We start from the raw sequence: 22,773 nt of genomic DNA, 5'->3' as shown, positions 1-22,773 counted from the left end.
GATACTTCTCTTCTGTAGGGAAATTGGAAAGACTGAAACAGGCTCACCCATCAGTACTACCCCTGCCCTTTGTTGTCTTTGCACTGTTTTACCACTCTGTATGGAAAACTGAGAGTAATACGAGTAACTCCTGTCCATAAAAAACAAATAGCGGAGTGACGTCAGCATCATGGCGGAGTGAGCTTTCCCGTGAATTCTTCCCCCACAAGATACAACAAAAGCAACAGCCACAGACCAACAACGGAATCCCAGACAGTGAAAACCTAGAGCAGAGGGATCCACACTGCCGCACATCTGAGAGCGGAACATGCTGGGCCCCCGGAGGAAGTGGGGAGAGGTAAGGAGAACTCCTCTCCCTCCCCATCAGATCAGCGATCCGGGTCCCCGTGGCTCCCAGAGAGGGGGGAGGGGCGGCCCTTGGCGGGGAAACCCCGGCTCTTCGGACTCTCTCAGCCAGTGGGAAACTCCCGCACAGAGGACTCAGAGGAGCCACAGGGCTACCATCAACATCTGAGCACCCCAGAGAGCGGATAAAGAGGGGCAAACGAGAAGCCTCCCACGTCAGGGACCCAGAGGGCAAAAGAGAGAGCTCCCCCCTCCCCGCAACCCGGAGTCTGCAGCTCGACCAGGCCTAGCGATCCGAGGCAGACCTGAACAAACTGGACTGGACCCGTGGATCGCAGCGGGGAAAAAAAACAAAACAAAACTGCGGATCACAGCAGAAAAACTGGGGCAGAGCGCAGGGGGCTTAGACTACACAGCCCTTTACCACCAGACAGTGGCGGCAGGTGGAAATTGCAACCAGAGACTTCCAGGATGAGGAAAATCAAAACCAACACAGGAACCACAATGCAAAAATATATGAAATCACCAGACCAAAAACAAAATGACAAGCACCCAGAAATCAACCCCGAAGACACAGAAATCCATAAAATAAATGACAGAGATTTCAAAATAGCTATCATAAAAACACTCAACGAAATACGAGACAACACAGACAAACAATTCAATGAGATTAGGAGTTTCTTCACAAAAGAGATTGAAATCATAAAGAAAAACCAATCAGTGCTGATGGAGATGAAGAACACAATGGAGGAGATAAAGGAGAATCTGGAATCTTTAAAGAACAGAGCTGACAATATGGAGGAAAGAATTAGTACTTTAGAGGATAGGAATACAGATATACTCCAGATGGAAGAAGAGAGAGAACTGAGACTAAAAAGAAATGAAGAAAGACTCCAAGAAATATCTGACTCTATTAGAAAATGTAACATAAGAATTATAGGTATTCCTGAGGGAGAGGAGAGGGAAAGAGGAACAGAGAGCCTATTCAAGGAAATAATAGCTGAGAATTTCCCAAATCTGGGGAAGGAGCAGGAAATACCAGTAAGCGAAGCCAACAGGACACCTATATATATTAACAGACAAAGGCCTTCACCACGACACCTAGTGGTAAGGCTAGCCAGGGTCAACGACAAAGAAACAATATTAAGGGCAGCTAGACAAAAGCAAAAAATAATGTACAAGGGAACTCCCATCAGGCTCTCAGCGGATTTCTCAACAGAAACTTTTCAGGCTAGAAGAGACTGGAATGATATATTCAAAATACTGAAAGACAAAAACTTTCAGCCAAGAATACTCTATCCAGCAAAAATATCCTTCAAATATGATGGAGAAATAGTAACTCTCCCAGATAAACAAAAGCTAAGGGAGTTCATGGCCACGAGACCCCCACTACAAGAAATACTCAAGAAGGCCCTCAGGCCTGAAAAAAAGAAGAGAAAGGGAACACAAAGCTTGGAGTAAGGAGAAAAGTAGGTAGACAAAATCAGAGAAATAGTAGATCTTTACCGGAATAGGTTAGCAACCACTTAAATACTAAACTCAAAGATCAAAGGAAGAAATTCACCAAAAATAAATTTAACCTCATCACTGTAAACACACAGCCACAACACAAGATAGAATAAGGTATAAAAAGAGCAACTTAGAAGGGGAAGAGGAAAATGACTGAATTGACTTAGTATAAGGAAATAGGAGGCTATCAGATAATGGACTATCTCATACACAAGATTTTTTGCCCAAACCTCAAGGTAACCACTAAGCAAATAATCAAAGCAAAACCACATACGATAAACAAAGAGAAAACTAGAAGAATCATAAGACAGAACAACCAAACTGAATTGGCAGTCCAAAACAAATGGGACAAGAAACAAAGGAAATGCAAAAGAACCAGAAAATAAGTGACAAAACAGCAACATTAAGCCCTCATATATTAATAATTACCCTAAATGTAAATGGATTGCACTCTCCAATCAAAAGATACAGAGTGGCAGGATGGATTAAAAAGCAAGACCCAACAATATGCTGCCTTCAGGAAACACATCTTAGCACTAAAGACAAGCACAGGCTCAGAGTGAAAGGATGGAAGACAATACTCCAAGCTAATGGCAAACAAAAGAAAGCAGGTGTTGCCATACTCATATCAGACAAAGTAGACTTCAAGATAAAACAGGTTAAGAAAGACAAAGAAGGGAAATATATCATGATAAAAGGGACACTCCATCAAGAAGACATATCACTTATAAATATATATGCACCCAACATAGGAGCACCAATGTACATAAAACAACTATTAACAAACCTAAAAGGAGAAATCAACAACAACACAATAACAGTAGGGGATCTTAACACCCCACTTACAGCAATAGATAGATCATCCAGACAAAAAGTTAATAAAAAAATATTAGACTTAAATGAAAAACTGGACGAGATGGACCTAGTAGACATATTCAGAGCACTCCACCCAAAAACAGCTGACTACACATTCTTCTCAAGCGCGCGTGGAACATTCTCTAGGATAGACCATATGTTGGGAAACAAAGCAAACCTCAATAAATTTAAGAAGATTGAAATCATAACAAGCATCTTTTCAGACCATAAGGCTATGAAACTGGAAATGAACCATGAAAAAAAAACTGGGAAAGTGACAAAAATGTGGAGATTAAACAACATGCTACTGAACAACCAATGGATCATTGATGAAATTAAAGGAGAAATCAAAAACTATCTGGAAACAAACGAAAATGATAATATGCCATATCACACCATATGGGATGCAGCAAAAGCGGTCCTGAGAGGGAAACTCATAGCGATACAAGCCCACCTTAACAAACAAGAAAAAGCCCTAATAGGCAACCTTAAATTACACCTAACAGAACTAGAAAAAGAAGAACAAACAAAGCCCAAAGCCAGCAGAAGGAGAGAAATAATAAAAATCAGAGCAGAAATAAATGATATTGAGACCAAAAAAACAGTAGAAAGGATTAATGAAACAAAGAGTTGGTTCTTCGAGAAGATAAACAAAATAGACAAACCCTTAGCCAGGCTTACTAAGAAAAAAAGAGAAAAGGCTCAAGTAAATAAAATTAGAAATGAAAGAGGAGAAATTACAACGGATACCATGGAAATACAGAGGATTATAAGAGAATACTATGAGAAATTATATGCCAACAAATTGGACAATCTAGAAGAAATGGATAAATTCTTAGACTTATACAACCTCCCAAAATTGAACCAAGAAGAAATGGAGAATCTGAACAGACCAATAACAAGTAAAGAGATTGAAATAGTAATCAAAAACCTCCCAAAAAATAAAAGTCCAGGACCAGATGGCTTCTCCAGTGAATTTTACCAAACATTCAAAGAAGATTTAATACCCATCCTCCTCAAACTATTCCAAAAAATAGAGGAAGATGGAACACTTCCTGAATCATTCTATGAGGCCAACATCACCCTGATACCAAAACCAGACAAAGACAATACAAAGAAAGAAAATTACAGGCCAATATCGCTGATGAACATTGATGCAAAAATCCTGAACAAAATATTGGCAAACCGAATACAACAATACATTAAAAAGATCATACACCATGATCAAGTGGGATTTATACCAGAGATGCAGGGATGGTTCAACATCCGCAAATCAATCAACGTGATACATCACATCAACAAAACAAAGAATAAAAACCACATGATCGTCTCAATAGACGCAGAGAAGGCATTTGACAAGATACAACATCCGTTTACGATAAAAACTCTGAATAAAATGGGAATAGAAGGAAAGTACCTCAACATAATAAAGGCCATATATGACAAGCCCACAGCTAACATCATACTCAACGGGGAAAGACTGAAAGCCATTCTTCTGAGAACAGGAATGAGGCAGGGCTGCCCACTCTCACCACTCCTGTTCAACATAGTACTGGAGGTTTTGGCCAGAGCAATTAGGCAAGAAAAAGGAATAAAAGGAATCCAAATAGGTAACGAAGAAGTGAAACTCTCACTATTTGCAGATGACATGATTGTATATATAGAAAACCCTAAAGAATCTGTTGGAAAACTATTAGAAACAATCAACAACTACAGCAAAGTTGCAGGGTACAAAATCAATCTACAAAAATCAGTTGCATTTCTATATGCTAATAATGAACTAACAGAAAGAGAGCTCAAAAAGATAATACCATTTACAATTGCATCAAAAAGAATAAAATACCTAGGAATAAATCTTACCAAGGAGGTGAAGGACCTATACAATGAGAACTACAAGACATTATTGAGGGAAATCCACGATGACATAAAGAAATGGAAAGATATCCCATGCACGTGGATTGGAAGAATAAACATAGTTAAAATGTCTATATTACCTAAAGCAATCTACAGATTCAATGCAATCCCAATCAGAATCCCAATGACATTCTTCACAGAAATAGAAAAAGAATACTAAAATTTATATGGGGCAACAAAAGACCCGAATAGCTAAAGAAATCCTAAAGAAAAAGAACAAAGCAGGAGGCATCACAATTCCTGACTTCAAAACATACTACAAAGCAATAGTAATCAAAACAGCATGGTACTGGTACAAAAACAGACACACAGATCAATGGAACAGAATTGAAAGCCCAGAAATAAAACCACACATATACGGACAGCTAATTTTTGACAAAGGTGCTAAGAACATGCAATGGAGAAAGGAAAGTCTCTTCAATAAATGGTGTTGGGAAAACTGGACAGCCACATGCAAAAGAATGAAAGTGGACCATGTGCTATCGCCATTCACAAAAATTAACTCAAAATGGATCAAAGACCTGAAGGTGAGACCTGAAACTATAAAACTCATAGAAGAAAATATAGGCAACACACTATTTGACATTGGTTTTAAAGGAATCTTTTCGGATGACATGCCTACCCAGACTAGGGAAACTAAAGAAAAAATAAACAAGTGGGACTTTATCAGATTAAAGAGCTTTTATAAGACAAATGAAACCAGAATCAAGATGAACAAACAACCAACCAGCTGGGAGAGAATATTTGCAAAACATACATCTGACAAGGGGTTGATCTCCACAATATATAAAGAACTCACACAATTGAACAACAAAAAAACAAACAACCCGATCAAAAAATGGGCAGAGGAAATGAACAGACACTTCTCCAAGGAAGATATACAGATGGCCAACAGGCACATGAAAAGATGCTCAACATCACTAATCATCAGGGAAATGCAAATCAAAACAACACTAAGATACCACCTCACGCCCGTTAGAATGGCTATAATCACCAAGACAAAAAACAACAAATGTTGGAGAGGATGTGGAGAAACAGGAACCCTCATACACAGCTGGTGGGAATGCAAATTGGTGCAGCCTCTATGGAAAACGGTATGGAGATTCCTCAAAGAATTAAAAATACAGATGCCCTATGATCCAGCCATCCCACTACTGGGAATCTATCCAACGCACCTGAAATCAACAATCCAAAGAGTCTTATGCACCCCTATGTTCATTGCAGCATTATTCACCATAGCCAGGAAGTGGAAGCAACCTAAGTGTCCCTCGACTGACGATTGGATTAAGAAAATGTGGTATATATATACAATGGAATACTACTCAGCCATAAAAAAAGACAAATCGTCCCATTTGCAACAACATGGATGGGCCTGGAGCATATTATGTTAAGTGAAATAAGCCAGAAAGAGAAAGTCAAACACTGTATGATCTCACTCATATGTGGAATATAAACCAACACATGGACAGAGAAAACTGGACTGTGGTTACCCGGGCAGTGGGGGTGGGGGGTGGGCACAAGGGGTGAAGGGAGTCATATATGTGGTGATGGACAAACAAAAATGTACAACCCAAAATTTCACAATGTTAGAAACCATTAAAACATCAATAAAAAAAAAACAAAACACCAAAAAAAAAACAAAAACAAAAATTCGTTTGACATATCACAAACAGCTGCGAGAAGCTCATAGACCCAACCAGCTGCGCTCGACAACTCCCAGCCAACGGCTGTGCCGGCGGATCCTTCGGAGATGGCTCTCACGCTGGAGCTGCAGTTTCTGCGTTCAGTTCTTTTGCCTCAACTTGATTGTCAGTTACGGTGTGTGGGAAAGCAATCATGGCTTGGCTGGTGCCATACCCGCCAGCGTGTCTTCAGCTTGCCAAGTTGGAGAGTCTTAGAGCAGATGATAACACCAAATACCTCAAACCCAGAAGGGGCTTCAGGTGCCAACTAGTAGACTCCCTCATTGCACAGATAGGGACATTGAGAAGAGAGGGAGGAACCGAGTTAGTGAATGGACCGGGGTCATCCCTGGGTCATTCAATGCCCAATCCAGTATTCTTTCTACTCCAATGGTTTTTAAGCCTGACCATGCATCAGAATCATCAGCAGTGCCAGCATAAAACACCAATTCCCAGAGCCCACCCTGGCCAAGAATCTTGTCTTAGTGCAGCCCAGGAAAATACATTTTAACAAATATTGCTGGTAATCCCAGAGCCATTTTGTATGCAGAGTATATAAAGAACTCCTATAACTTAATAATAAACATTGAATAAACATTCTAAAAAGGAAGATATAAAAATGGCCAATTAGCACATGAACAGTGCTCAATTTCATTAACTATCAAGGAAATGCAAATTAAAAACCACGATGAGATATCATTTCACATCCATTCCAACAGCTGGAATTAAAAACACTAACACCACCAAATGTTGGCAAGAATGTGGAGCCACTGGAACTTTCACACGTTGCTGGTAGGAGCGGAACATGGGACAGACATTTTGGAAAGCTATTTGGCAGTTTCTTGTAAAGTGAAACATATGTCTGCCCTATGACCCAGCAATTCCATCCCTAGATATTTCTCCAAGACAAATAAAGACATTTGTCCAAAAAAAGTGTACAAGAATATTCATAGCAGCTTTGTTCATATGCTCCAGGAAACAATTCAAATGGCCATCAATAGAAGGATGGGTAAATAAATTGTAGTATATTCGTACAATGGAATACTACTTGGCAATGAAAAGGAACTACTGATACATGCAAAATCATGGATGAATCTCATGGACACGATGCTAAGTGAAAGAAATTGGACATAAAAGAGTACACCCTGTAGGATTCCATTTATATAAAGTTGTGGAATAGGTAAAACTAATCTATAGGGATAGTAGTCAAAATAATGATTGTCGATGTAGAAGGGTGGGATTGACTTAGAAAGGGTTTTCTGGGGTGATATAAATGTTCTGTATCTTTATAGGGGTGCAAGTTACATGGATGCATATATTTATAAAAATTCATTAAGCTGTACATTTAAGATCTATGGTTTTCATAGTATTTGTATTATACATTGATTTAAAAAGGGAGAAATAAGTAAATAAACAAACAAAAATAAATAGCTAGCAAGTGCTACAGAAAAAAAAAAAAAAACAAATAGCGTGCAGTAGAAGGCAATAATCACCCTATGGCATCTATTTGTGAATTCATTTCAGCACTCTTTATCTAAATATAAATGTGGGAAACTTTAAGTCTCCTTTGGACTAGTTATACAACCTCTTATTGCTTTCCTTATTAATTAATGAGCTAAATAAAATATTTCACACATGTTAATTTTATATTTGCATGAGAGTCATGATTTTACCTTTCTAAAAGAATCACTTAACACCAGTAACATACCAGAAAAATATCACCAAAAGTATTGTCATAGAATACAATGCACATTTTTGGTTGAAGGAAACTTATTTGCATTCTCCTGATGAAGAGAATTTTTTTTGTTTCTCTGAATTGTGCGGCTGGGGGAACTCCACAAAACACCCCTTCAAATAGCAAAAATCAACAAGATGTTCTGAATGCTGTTGAGAACTAGTTTCTGGCCTTTAAAGGTTGGGCGTTCTCATGAATATGTTACTGCCTGACAGCCTATCACAAGGCGGCCTTTTTGGGCTGTTAATGCTGTTCTGCAGAAATTCTCTGAGACAGTTTATATGCTGTGGATATGCATGTGACAAGAGTTAGGAGAAGAATGCAAGTTCGCTGGTGAGAATTGACCCATAGCAGCCAGAACATTTCTTTTCAAGGGGAAAACGACAGTCTATTCAACAAAAGGTTCCTGGCAAACCGGATATCTACTGCAAAAGGATGAAATTGGACCCTTATTTTACACTCTGTAGAAAATTAACGCAAAATGGATCAAAGCCCTAAACATAAGTACTAAAACTATAAAATTCTTAGAAGAAAACATAGGAGAAATACTTTATGACATTGGATTTGGCAATGGTTTCTTGAATGTCACACCAAAAGCACAGGCAACAAAAGACAAAATAGATAAATTGGACTTCATCAAAATTAAAAACTTTGATGCATCAAAGGAAATTATCAAGAGAGTAAAAAGACAACCTATAGAATGGGAGAAAATATTTGCAAAACACATTATCTGGTAAAGGTTTATTTTATTTTATTTTATTTTATTTTTTTGTGAGGAAGATCAGCCCTGAGCTAACATCCATGCCAGTCCTCCTCTTTTTGCTGAGGAAAACTGGCCCTGAGCTAACATCCATGCCCATCTTCCTCCACTTTATGTGGGACACCGCCACAGCACAGCCTGACAAGTGGTGCGTCGGTGCTGGCCCGGGAACCCAACCCGGGCCGCCGGCAGCGGAGTACGTGCACTTAACCACTACACCATGGGGCCAGCCCCTCAAACAGATACTTTTATACCAACATTCATAGCAACATTATTCACAATAGCCAGAAGGTGGAAGCAACCCAAATGTCCATCAAGAAATTAATGGATAGGTGGCTGGCCCGGTGGCATAGCAGTTAAGTTTGTGTGTTCCGCTTCAGTGGCCCAGGGTTTGCTGGTTCAGATCCTGGGTGTGGACCTACTTACTGCTCATCAAGCCATGCTGAGGTGACATCCCATATAGAAGAACTAGAAAGACCTACAACTAGGATATACAACTATGCCCTGGGGGTTTGGGTAGAAAAAAGAAAAAAAGGAAGATTGGCAACAGATGTCAGCTCAGGGCCAATCTTCCTCAAAAAAAAAAAAACGATGAAAAAGAAAAGAAATGAATGGATAAACAAAATGTAGCATATACATACAACAGAATATTACTTGGCCTTAAAAAAGGAATGAAACTCTGATACATGCTTCAACATGGATGAAACTTGAAAACATGAAGCTAAATGAAAGAAGCCAGATACAAAAGGCCACATATTGTATGATTCCACTTATATGAGGTACCTAGAATAGGCAAATTCATAGAGAAAAAAAGTAGAATATAGGTTACCAGGGGCTGGGGGAAAGAGGATAATGGGGAGTTATTGTTTAAAAGATACAGAGTTTCTGTTGGGGATTATGGAAAGCATTCTGGAGATGGATGGTAATAATGTGCACAAAACTGTGCAATTGAATTGTCACTGAATTGCACACTTAAAAATGATTAAAGTGGTAAATTTTACATTATGTGTATTTTACCACAATAAAAACAAACAAACATAGAAAAGAAACAAACTGGTATGTTACTGGGAAGGACAAAGCTGAAAAAAAATTAAAACAGAAGAGTCCAGGCAAAATTCAAATAGTTATGGGAGTAAATAAATATCAAAGACAGCATTCGAAATCAATAGGAAAAAGATGTTCAGATAATTACAGCCCATATGTAAAAACTCCCCGCTCTGTACCAAAAGGCACCACAGTTAGAAGAACTAATCATATCTAATTAAATAGATATGAAACATGGGGGTGAGTACATACATTGTCACAGGTGATCAATTTTATGCTTAAAATATTGATTTTTCTATAGCAAAGGTGCCTTTAAGACATTATTTCAAAAACATGAGGTAAGGGCCAGCCCTGTGGCTTAGTAGTTAAGTGCGTGCGCTCCGCTGCTGGCGGCCCGGGTTTCGGATCCTGGACGCGCACCGTCACACCACTTCTCCGGCCATGCTGAGGCAGCGTCCCACGTACAGCGACTGGTAGGATGTGCAGCTATGACATACAACTATCTACTAGGGCTTTGGGGGGAAAAAAAAACACAAGGTAGATAAAACACAGAAGCTAAAGTACAAACTTTAAATCTGTTACAAGTTAAAAAACACAAAACCTGAGACATTGTTTTTCTTTACCAAGCAGCTCTAAAGAAGGAAACCACTCAGCCTGTGTCCTCTGCCTCTCACTTTCCCAAAGGAAACGAGAACAGTCCTCGAGGAAAGTAGCGGATATCACCAGGGAACACCACAAGCCAGCCTCATGCTCAAAAGAAAACATTTTTTCGTGAAAATCATCATCATGGTTTCTAGTACCCTACACATTCAGAAACACTTCTCTAGTAACATACCATAGAAATGTCCCTAAAAGTATAGTTTTAACCTGAGGGTTCCTCAGATTAATGTAAAAATAAAATGCACATTTTGCTAAGGATGAGCTGTTTTTCACCACTCAAACTTTTCTGCAAAATTTTGAAACACTTGCAAGAAACGTGTTCAAACAATTGGTCTTTTAATTGACAAGAAATTTTCACATATTGAGGTATATGGGGTAGCTGTTCTGGTTTAAAACTGATTTGGCTTGAACTAAAGAAGTCTGACAAACATACATTATACATCTGCTTTAACCATTAAAGTAAAGAATGCATTAGATGTTATCTCAAAGTAAAAGAATGCACACTTTGAAGATAAGAATGTGTGCTTCCCCTCCTACAACCAGTACTGGTAACACCTGTATCAGTTCTCCTGAAGATAAATTCCCTCTCCTGGACATCAGGGTCGTGTTGACCGGCTGATTTGCAACTGAAAACCACTTTGCAACTTTGATGAATATATGTATCCTGGGCATGTTTAATGTATGTTCTTTGTTCTAAAAAGGTATTAAAACTGCACTGAAAACCATGCTTCTCTGGAATGCTTTCTTCCTTTGTGGAGACTGCCTTCTGGGCTATAGTCCTCAGCCTGGCTCAAGTAAAGGTAATCTCATCTCTTTTATCTATAGAATGGTTATTGATTATTTACATTGACACAATAAAATGTTTCTGATTTTGGTAGAGAGTATTTCATTAAGAAAAGTTTACTCTGAACATTCCTAATTAGCATATTGCCATTCAACAGCCAATCACAAGCCATTATCTTTCAACTTACATGCTAATATTTCTCATTTCTAGGAAGAGATGTAAAAGGGTTATCCAGGCTGATGCCTTAGCACCAGCCATGGAAGGAGCGCCTTAGGTCAAGACCAGAGAGGATTAGGAAAGAGAAGTCATAATTACAGTCCTCAGAGAGCCCCATACTGAAGGGCTCAGGGCAGCCCCAAGCTCTATTAAAACAAAAGAAAGAAATCAAGAAATGATCCTCCTCTCTTCCCAGGACCCACCTCACCGCCTCCTGGACCTGCCTCACTGCCTCCTCTCTGGAGCTGGGGGATGCAGATCTAGAAAGAGCTGGACACTCAGGTTCTGCCCTCCTGGCACATCGAGTGCCTTGCTGTGTGCCCAAGCCCAGCCCTTCACCTTCCTGTCCCTCCAAATGGGGAAGATACAGGTTTTATGAGGCCTGAAGCTTTTCAAATGAGGGGGCTGTCTTTAAGAAAAAGAAGACAAAACTTTATACATATAAAATTCAGTACAAAAGTCATCATTTATTTGGAGGGACAAAAATAAATCACACATTTCAAATTTTAAAAAGCTGAGAAATGCCATATGTGTCACAAAACTAACCAGCTTAGCGCTGCCCTCAAGAATCTCATGTATGATGCACAAGGACACAAGACCCCTCCGTGTTGTGGGCACTAGGGTCACAGGTCAAGTTACAACCAGAACTAAAGAGGGCCCAGAGGCAGAGAACTACTGAGTTAGATGCTCGAGCATTGGAGGGATCCTATTGCCCCAAAACCTGATTCTACTGGCTTCCAAATGTCTGTATTTAATATTTATTGATTGACTTTACTCATAGGTAAAAATTCAGAAGGTAAGGACTTTGTAAACTGAAGCTCTGAGGGTTGGGGCTGGGGGGTGGGCAGTTTGCAACTAATAATGAGGTGAGGAGACCCAGGACAGACCAGAAAGCAAAGTGCCGAGGCATGGGCACTTTGGTTGGTTCCTCTCTTCAAAAGTCTCAGAACCACGAAGTTTCTCCCCTCTTATCTGCTTGCCTGAGAAATGAGACGACAGACCTGCTGAGCGGCTTTCATCAGTTTCAGAGGCAATGTCTCCTCACAACGTAGTTTCTTCTGTTGAGCCCTCCCCATGTTCAACTAGCTGCAGTTTTCCTCCTGTTGTTTCAGTAGCTTCCTAGCTGGTCTCCCTGCATCTGTCCTGGCCCCACCAGTGTCTTCTCCACACTGAAGCCAGAGTGATCCTGGTAATGGGAGATCACAGCCCCCTCTGCTCAGACCCCTCTAAAGCTGTCAGAGTAACACCCAAGTCCTGACAGTTATAGAATCTAGTTTCCCAGACCGGCCCCCGTGGCTTAGCGGTTAAGTGTGCGCGCTCCGCTACTGGCGGCCCGGGTTGGGATCCTGGGCGCGCACCGACGCACCGCTTGTCCGGCCATGCTGAGGCCGTGTCCCACATACAGCAACTAGAAGGATGTGCAACTATGACATACAACTATCTACTGGGGCTTTGGGGAGAAAAATGAGGAGGACTGGCAATAGATGTTAGCTGAGAGCCGGTCTTCCTCAGCAAAAAGAGGAGGATTAGCATGGATGTTAGCTCAGGGCTGATCTTCCTCACAAAAAAAAAAAAAAGAAAACAAAAAAAAAAAAGGAATCTAGTTTCCCATTGTCTCTCTGACCTCGCCTCCTGGACTCAATCTTCTCAGGCACTCTGGCCTCTGCTGTTCCTCTAGGCACCATGCAGATCAGGGACCCTCTCAACTCAGGGCCTTTGTTCCTGCTGTTTTCTAAGACTGGAAAACTCTTCCCCTAAATAGCCACATATCTGCATGGCTCATTCCCCCATCTCTTTAGGTCTTTGTTCAAAGGTTACCTTCTTGGTGAAGTCTAAACTACCTCACTTAAAATTGAACACCCCGCTGCTGCTGCCATCTTGCCTATTCTCTCCTGCTTTGTTTCCCTTCACAGCGCATACCAGTGTCTAGCACCTACTACAGTTATATTTTTTTATTTATTTGTGATTTATTGTCTTTGTCCCCATTAAAATGTAAGTTCCATGAGGTAGGAAGTCTTCCCTGTCTGGTTTATTAAAGTGTGACAAGTGCCTAGAATAGGTGCATAGTAGGGCTTAATAAATATTTGTCAAATGGATGGAAGCCAACTGTTGACTCCCCACAAAGGCCACCATTAAAAACTTATCGAAGGGCCGGCCCGGGGGTGTAGTGGTTAAGTTTGCACACTCTGCTTTGGCAGCCCGGGGTTCGCAGGTTCTGATCCCAGGTGTGAATCTACATACTTCTCATCAAGCCATGCTGTGGTGGTGGCCCACATACAAAAAATAGAGGAAGATGGCACAGATGTTAGCTCAAGGACAATCTTCCTCACCAAAAAAGAAAAAAGAAAAAAAAACCTGTTGACCAAGCAAAGCTGATTATTACTAACTGCAGCAAGGGAAACACCACCTTGTAGGGTCGAGGGGGACGTTAGGGAAAGATGTTTGCAGAGTTTTGGAGTCTAAGCTCACATTATTTACAGTAGAGTTTTCAAGCCAGGGAACCAGTTGGGACTGAGTGAAATTCCTGACATAATAGTTTAGGATTGGTGGACTTAACAAGGTGAGGCTCTCGAGGCATGTTTTTATGAGCAAACTGTTATCCTGATAAGCAAGTTATCAGTTCAGGTGAAACTCTTTTCTTGATAAGACAGTTGTTTGCCCAGAGAGCAAACTTCCCAGGTAACTTGGTTCACAACAATTTTCTGAAGCACACAGTAAAATTATTTTTTAGTTTACAGTCTTATCTTCTGTTAAATTATCTTGTTGCAGGAAGTCTCAGTTCTCAGAATCAATTAATGTGTTCAACTCAGTTGATTCAACCATATTTAGCCTTGGTACATTTTTGGGGACAGAATTTTACCATGGAAGTCCAGTTCACAGAACAAATAAACATGGAGCTGCTCTGGTTGAGCTGAGGTAGGCATCCCAGAATTTGCTACCCAGGCTACCCCCAACCCCAGAAAAATCTGAAAAGCAAATTCAAATTTGGAAAGCAGAAGGCACTTTCCCTGAACCATCCTCCCAAACAGTGCTTTTTCAAACATTTTTTCAAGGTAATATGTTTAGATAGCTTTTGTTATGAAGTGATATTAGGCTGATTGGAGCAGGTATGTATAAGAATTGGCACATCCATTCTGATGGGGTTGATGCCCTTGCCATAAGATTGTTAAATATTTTGAAAATCATCCCTGGTTGTGTCTGTGATTGAAGAGCATTAGAGGAAGCAACATGGAGGTACAATTGGGCGATATGTCGAGAAGATAGAGTGGTGCCTTTTTCCACATGTGTTCTTCCATGAAGGCAATGGAGCAGGCCCTGTTTGCAGGCTGGATACTTAGATACAACCCTTAGTTACAATGTCTACATCCATCTCCGACTGGGGCCAAAGTCCAAATCCATGTCACATCCTAATCAGCTCAAGATATTCACCAAGAAAAAGAGAAAAAATTTCTTGCTAAATTGAGGATGGGCTGGAGAGCTTTAGCTCACAAGCACTAAGAATATTCCAATCATGCATAAATACCTACAAAATACAAAAGGCTAGCAAATGCGAACTTTTATGACCCTGTTGCTCAGTAGTCATTGCAATGCAACATTGAGCTGATTGTAGAAGACAAAGGTTATAATTTTGCACATTTGAATACGAAAACAGCTTTACGGTAGGTGACTTCTAAGATGACCTTCAATAATCCCTGCCTCCGGGCAGGCCCGGTGGTGTAGCTGTTAAATTCCCACTTTCTGTGTTGGTGGCCCAGGGTTCACCGGTTTGGGTCCTGGGCACGGACATACTCACTGCTCATCAAGCCATGCTGAGGGAGTGTCCCACGTAGAAGAGCTACAACTCTACAACTATGATACACAACTATGTACTGGGGCTTTGGGGCAAAAAAAGAAAAAGAGGAAGATTGGTAACAGATGTTAGCAAAGTGCCAATCTTCCTCACGAACACACACATACAAAAATAATCCCTGCCTCCCTTTTCCTTGAGTGTGAGCTGAACCTAGTGACTTGCTTCTAATGAATAGAATATAGCAATAACGATGGGATGTCACTTTTGAGATTAGATAGCAAAAAGACCATGACTTCTGTCTTGCTTACTCTCTCTCGTTCTCTTGCTGGCTCACTCTGAGGGAAGCAGGCACCATGTTATAAGATGCCCTATGGGAAGGCCCATGTAGTGAGGAACAGATGTCTCCAGCTAACTGCCAGCAAGGTGGTGCCACCAGACACATGAATGAGCTTGGAAGCAGATCTTCCCTCAGTTGAGCTTGGAGATGACTGTGGCTCCAGCCCACAACTTGATTGCAGCCTTCAGAGAGACCCTGAGTCAGAATCACTCAGCTAAGCCACCCTTGGATTTCTGACTCAAAGAACTGTGAGATAATGAATATTTTTGTTTAAGCTGCTAAATTTTGGAGTAATTTATTACACAGCAATAGAAAACTGATGCAGGTTGTGTGTGTGTGTGGCTTATGAGGCAATATCAAGGTATTTTGTCCAGGTAGGATACAAACCACAAGGCCTCACATATCATATTTTTCACTTTGCAGAATTTGTCCTAGCCCTGGGTCTGCCTATTGGCTTGGAAGCCCAGAACCTGATTTGTCAGCTCAGCATAAAATAGATTCATCTTTAGGTCAGACTCACATTAACCAGATTTATGAGACTGATATGACAACACAAAATGCTAGTTATTAATTTATAATGAGACAAAAAATAATCATGCTGGCCAGCATACCAAAACACTTATATCTCTATGACAAGACTTTCTCTGAAGGCAAAATTAATGTCAAATAAGAATGAAGGAGTTGCTTGATGGACACAGAATCAGAACAAAGGAAGTTTTGAAGGAAGTAAAACTTGTATTAAAAATTAAAAAGTTACTACCTTAGAGACAGGCACCTCCACACCCTAAGGATTCCTGGTATAAGGGGGAACGTTTATCGATCCTGACTGACTCTATTCATGGAAGACTCGCCCTAAACTGTTCGGGGAAAATTGAGAACAAGAGAGTGCTCCAGAGGGATAAGTTTGGGAGGGTCGGGGTGGAGGCGGTCCAGATGGGGACGCGTGTGTGTTACCTGATAATCGCTTCGCGCCATAGCAATTCGCGCCATAAAATGTAACTGTTTAAATGTTTTAAATTAGCCAATCATGTAAGACCGTGCCAACCTTTTCCCACTTTGTGCTTCCAAACCCTATATAAGAATTTGCCCTTTAAGGTCCGGGGTCGACTCCTCTGTCTCCTGCGAGAGATACGTGTCGACCCGGAGCTCCGCTTAATAAACCTCTTGCGTTTGCATCAAGCTCGGTCTTCTGTGTCTGTGGGTCCGCGCCTTCCCGAGACTGGAGTTGGGGTTTCCTTTTTGGGATCCTACAGTTTAATATAAGTTTCAAATGTTTAATGGCAACAGGCTAAGAGGATCACTTCACACGAGGGATAATTTCATCAGTGGAACCAGACAACTCCACAACTGTTGGTTACAACTCCATGAGTCTATGATGGACTCATCAGTGGGCCTGGAATTTCCCCCAAATCACTTGGCTAAGGCTTCTTTCCTTCATGGGTGATAACTGGCCACCATCTTATGTTGTGACTCTGGTTTTCTAGACTACCATGATGACCAATCCCTCTTTGGAATGAGAGATTCTTTTCTTTGATGTGTTCATACATGGATCAGGTCTCCTCTTGATGCTCTAGGAGTCATTTTGCATCTTTAAGTTTAATACTAATTATATTTATTAAGAATGTATCATTATCCAGATATCTACCTAAGAATTTTATTTATGGATTATCTTAATTTAATCTGTATAACAATCGAGTGAGGTAGGTATCCTCATATCCGATTACTAAGAAGAAACTAAGGCAGAGAGAAGAGGAAAAACTCCAAGTCTCGCATCTAATACATGTCAGAACCTTGTTTTGCCTGAGTTTACCTCACAGATTGATTTCCTAACCACCTTTTTCTATTTCCGTTGCCTCTACACCAATGACTCTCAAACTTGAACAATCACCAGAATCGCCTGGAGAATTTGTGAAAGCAAAGCTTGCTGGGCTCCACCCCCAGGGTTTCTGATTCAGTAGGTTTGGGGCAGGGCTGGAGAGCTTTAGCGCATGCGCATGCATAAACATACACAACCTGTATTAGTTATCTATTGCTGTGTGATAAATTACAATTTAGCAGCTTAAAACAGCAAATATTTATTATTTCACAGTTCTGTGGGTCAGGAATCCAGGGGTGGCTGAGAATCTGCATTTCTAACATGTTCCCAGGTGGTACCAATGCTGCTGATCCAGGGACCACATTTTGAGAACTTTTTTTTTTTTGGTCAGCGACATCTCTTGGAATATTCCAATAGTTTCTTGCCTCCTATCCATTTTCTAAATGCAACCAGAGTGATCTTTCTAATCTCACTTGGAAATATTTATTGAGTGTCAAGCCCTGTACTAGGCATGGAGGATACAATAATGAGGAAAATAGACAAGAATCCTGATGTTACCATAACCTGAAGCAGGGCGTTTGCCTGGAACACTTTCCTCTTCCCTTGGCTGAACACCAGGTAATGTTGTTCATGCTCTCCTTTCCATGAGCGTAAAATATAGAAGTAATATAATTCAAGTTCTATTCCTGTAATCAGCTCACAAAATGGTTGTCAGCCCCATCCTCTTTGATTATGCTCTATGAAGTTGTTTGGTGGAATAATTAAAACTCTAGCTTGTTCTTCACTCTAAGATAAGGTCAGAGTGGCCTGATGGATGTTGAGTCAGCAGGAAATGGGAGAAAACGAGATAAGAACCTTCAGTCTCATGCTTTCAGTTTTGTAAAATTCTACAAAACCATTCTTTCATCTTTAGAAGGGTGAGGCAGCAGGATGGCTTGGAAATGTTCACTAAGTTCTGTCCTCCTCCTGTGAAGGTCTATCTTTCATTTTTCTACCCCTACGTATAGGACCAGTCCCAGCAAGAGTGAGGAACTCGTATCTTTGTCTCTCCTCCCTTATCCTCTTCTCTTAAGAGTGTGAAGTCTACTTTTTGGGTTGGCAAAAAAAGCCTAGAATTTTACTAATCTGAAACTTGGTTGTATAATTCTTTATGATAGGATAAATCCTTGTTCTAACCAAGGAAGCTCAAGTTAAAATGGAAGACTCTGTCTCTCCTCACAGCACCTTGAATTCCGTCCTCAAAACATGGCTCTCTTTCTCAGGCTGATGTACCAGCTCATGTGTCTTCAGGATGGCAAAGTAGAGTATATGGGGCAGGCTGCAGAGGTTGGTTGCTTTTTTGAGAATTTGATTTTTATCCCAGGGTTAATCAAAAACTATGGAAGGCTTTAAACTGGCTTTAAAAGGCTTTAAAACATGGACTAGGGATGCATTTCTGAACCATCTTTTTTGGTTGCTATGTGGAGAAAGACTGGATGGACCTGGAGGCAGGAAGACCCATGAGCAGGCAGTTGCAGGGGTCCACAGTGACCCTGAGGAACGAGGACAGTAACCTGGATTAGAGATGTGGATGGAAAGATGAGAAAGTTTAAGGATTCTTGAGATATTTATGGTGCCAAGCACAGTTTTAGGAGCTTTACCTAGGGGGAGACGGAGGAATCAAGGATGGCACTGAGATTTTTGGCTTTAAGCAACAGGTTGGATGCTAAAGCCATTCCTTGAGATAGCCAATACTGGGAAGGAAGTTGGGAGGTGAACATGATGATTCAGTATGGACATGTTGAGTTTGAGGTGCTTTGGGACATTAATTCAACTGGAATGACCAATAAGTAATTAAATAATCACGTCACTCTGAGTGTGAAATCTTTCCAGTGGCTCACCATGGCCAAGAGTACTATTAAACTACAAAAACAGAAACTAGTTTAACAGGCAAAGTGTTTATTTGAGATCGAAAAATTGCAATTTGGGAAGTACAAATTCAGGCAGAAACCCAGATAGTGACCTGATTACAAGAGAGGGGCTCAGGGTTTTTATTGGAAAAAAGGAGGAACATGAGGTAGGCTGTATTGAAGAGCCCATTGGTGCCAGATGAAGTAGTGTTAGTGGTACCAGCTCAAGCCAAGGTTGACATAAGGGAAGCCATATTGTAGAAAAGAAAAACTCTATCATAACTTTGAATGACCTCTGACAAACTAACCCAGCTGGATCTGCACCCTCCAGGAGATCTAACTGCGTTGTAGATTTTATGACCCCTGCTTGTGCATGTACCTCCCAGCTGCGATAAGATGATGACTTTGTTCTTTTGAGTTCCTTAGGAATGTGATGACCCCTGAATAGAGAGTCTATGCTGAGAGCCATCATCAATGAAAACTGAAAGATCTGGTGTGGCACTCCCAGTCTGTAACACCAGAAGGTCAACATTCCTAACCCCCTCCCCACTAACCCAATGGCCTATACAACTGCTGTAAGATTTTGTGCCCCCTTAAGATGGTTCTTTTGGACATGAGTTGGCCATCTTCCCTCTTGCTAGCAAGCTGTAATAAAAAAGTCCTTTTTCTCCTACCAATTTGCCTCTTGACTACTGGCACGTCTTGCAGTGAGCAGAAGGCCCCATGTTGGGCCGTAACACTAGGTCTGTACTTCATAGATTGTCTTGAGATTCCATCATCAGGCAAAAGGTTAGACTGGTACCTCACTGACTGGTTAGTGATCTGGTCATTAGCAAAGTCCAGTTTCATCAGTCGTTACAAACAGGATATTCTTGTCCTCACTGACTTTTTGGAATACTGGTGGTTTGGTCCAGTTTGGAAAATAAAGAAAACAAGACACGCAAGGCAATTCCTCTGAAATGGCTGCTCCTGCTCTATTTTAATATGGCTCCACTCAGGTCATCTTTCACAGTACAAATTCCAAATTTCTTAACAAGACTTATGTAGGGGGAAGAGGGAGAATCTCCCTCTGCCCTTTTTCTTAAGGTTTTTATGGCTGGCCAAATAATTAACAAGACAGGTTAGCAGGAGAAAATAATATCAAGTTTAATAACATGTATACATGGGAGAAAGCAGGGACACTGCGTTTTTTAACACAAGAGCAGAAATTCTCGTCTTAAATACCATGTTCAGTCAATGACAAAGGAGGATTTTGGGGGTGGGGGGAGTTAGTTATAGGAGATTATCACTAAAGCACAGTAAACAAGAGTAAGGTTATTATGTAGCTTTAAGGCCTCAACTTTCACATTGATAAGCCTCTAGAAATGAGGCCATCTCCCTCTCTTCTCAAAACAGAGAGGGAGATACCTTTATAAATGGAGATTTCCCTTATAAATGTAAATGATTGTCTGGCAACTCCTCGCAGGGTCATCCAGAGAATGTGGCCAGAGAGACAGAACTTCTGATAAGAGGGGCTTGTTGGTGTCTTTCTTATTGTAATCTCTATCCTACATTATCTTTATAGCCATCATGATAGATCTGTTCCAGGAAGGAGCCACCATGTCAAATTTTTTAGGCAGTTAGTGGGGGAGGTCAAATGTCCCTAGAGAAAACAACCAAGGTAAAGAGATAGATTTCAGGGTAGCCAAATCTTGATCTCCCACAGTCCCGCCTTTGAAACTACAAGTTTCACAGTCTTTTTGAAACTTAAAGAAGTTTCATAGTACAGAAGCTGAGTTGGTAGATTGTTTCATTTTACTGAACACATTTCTTAGTCTTGATAATAGATCAGTTTAATTAAGTTCATTTCAGAAGGTGGTGATGTAGGTGGGCTCTCAAGGTTATGCCTATATTGTGGAAACAAGCAATCAAGTATTTAATAGAAGCATTTTTATGTAAACAAAAGAAAAACAAGGTTAATGGTTGGAGCAAATTGTAAACCAGTTTCTGAGGTCAGAGAACAGCCAGTTAAGATGATTTTTAGATGTCAGCGTCAAAGTATCTTTTGCAGTTTAAAATGTCTCTGATGGTGTCGTCAGGTCATCTCTTAAGTTTATATCAAGTCCATCAGCTTCAGTTTGTAAGGCTTCAGGAAAAAGGGCAGGTTCAGTTTTCAGTGATTTTAAATGAAAATGATGGAAAAAATTAAAAACGTTAGTTTGGACATCTGTAGCCAGATATTTTAGGAGACTAGAAGAAATCAGGATCTAGTCTAGTCAACAGATATAAAACAAAAGCCTCAAAAGACAACAAAACTAGGATCTAATATCTGTAAATGTGTACTAAAGTTTTTACTGAAATATAATTTTTTTTTCTAAAATCACCCTCATTTTTATTAAAGATAGCCAAATTAAAACTAACTAGTTTGTAAAATAAGTCTAGTTCCAATAGAGTTGGCCCAATTATTTACATAAGTACAGCAAGAATAGCAGTTGATCACATAGGCTCTTTTAAATCTGTTTTGCTGGAACTTTTTATAAGGAATCTCAGATTGAACTTTAAAGGCCTCTCGAGGCCAGGAAAGCCAAGCCAAGGATTTTGTCATCAGACTTTGTCTGTAATATCTACAGATTTGGGTGAATTTTTTTTTTTTGAGGTTCTCTAAAATATTTCGAGGTTCCTTGTACCTGCCAGATAAGTGACATTTTTTACTTATCCTGGTAAGTGCTGCTTGGAACATAAGGTACCAGGCCAATATTTCCACATGGCTTTATTCCATAAAGTCTAATCTTCATTTTTCAAAAGCTGTATGGTTATATCGCAAATATGATGTTCTAGTCACAACTGTGGTAATATAACCAGTGTTTTTAATTGTGTCCTGTTATAAGGAGAACAGATTCTTACCGAACTTATGTAAATAACTATATTGCCATGAAAACAACAATATTTACTTATTAAGAGTTTTTAAATCTTGGAGGGATCAGGTAGAGAGAAAAAGATAAATATTTTTATTTTATTTATAAAAATATCATTTACCAAATTGTTATAAGTCATAGCTAGCTCAGAAGAAACAAGAAAAAGTTTTTTTTAAATCTGAAAAAACAAAACATTAAAAATTTAGCAATATTTTAAATGAAAAATCATAAAAATTATAATCAGTTTATTCAGTCCTGTGTAATCTATTTTTGATCCCACTCTTTTTGGTAGTGGCTTCATGAAGTTATCAGTCTCTGTATCAGATTTCTGTAATTTCTTACCAAGTTCAGTTTTATGATCAGAAAGTTTATCAGAAGCCTGTACTTCAGTATAAATGTCAGAGTCCTTTTTATGAATTTTTCTGAAGTTGAAACATTTTGTAAAAGCATTAGAGCAAAGAAATGTCTGTAAACAACAAGACTTCAAAATGGCAATTGACAAAGAAGTTTGGTTAATTTTGTGACATATAACACTTTAAAATA

At 40.0% G+C, this 22,773-nt stretch overlaps 1 non-coding gene across 1 annotated transcript; it reads right to left on the bottom strand.

Moving 5' to 3' along the window:
- Window positions 1-10,488: 10,488 nt before the first annotated feature.
- Window positions 10,489-10,708, bottom strand: LOC147915915 (small nucleolar RNA U3). Its single transcript, XR_015553711.1, has one exon. It is a non-coding gene; the product is annotated as a small nucleolar RNA U3 (small nucleolar RNA).
- Between the last annotated feature and the right edge of the window lie 12,065 nt (window positions 10,709-22,773).

The sequence above is a fragment of the Ceratotherium simum genome, chromosome 11 (genome assembly GCF_057802395.1).
Source record: "Ceratotherium simum simum isolate JZ-2026a chromosome 11, ASM5780239v1, whole genome shotgun sequence".
Classification (NCBI taxonomy): Eukaryota; Metazoa; Chordata; class Mammalia; order Perissodactyla; family Rhinocerotidae; genus Ceratotherium; species Ceratotherium simum.
Note: the sequence above shows the minus strand (reverse complement) of the source record. Positions and strands in the feature narration are given on the sequence as shown.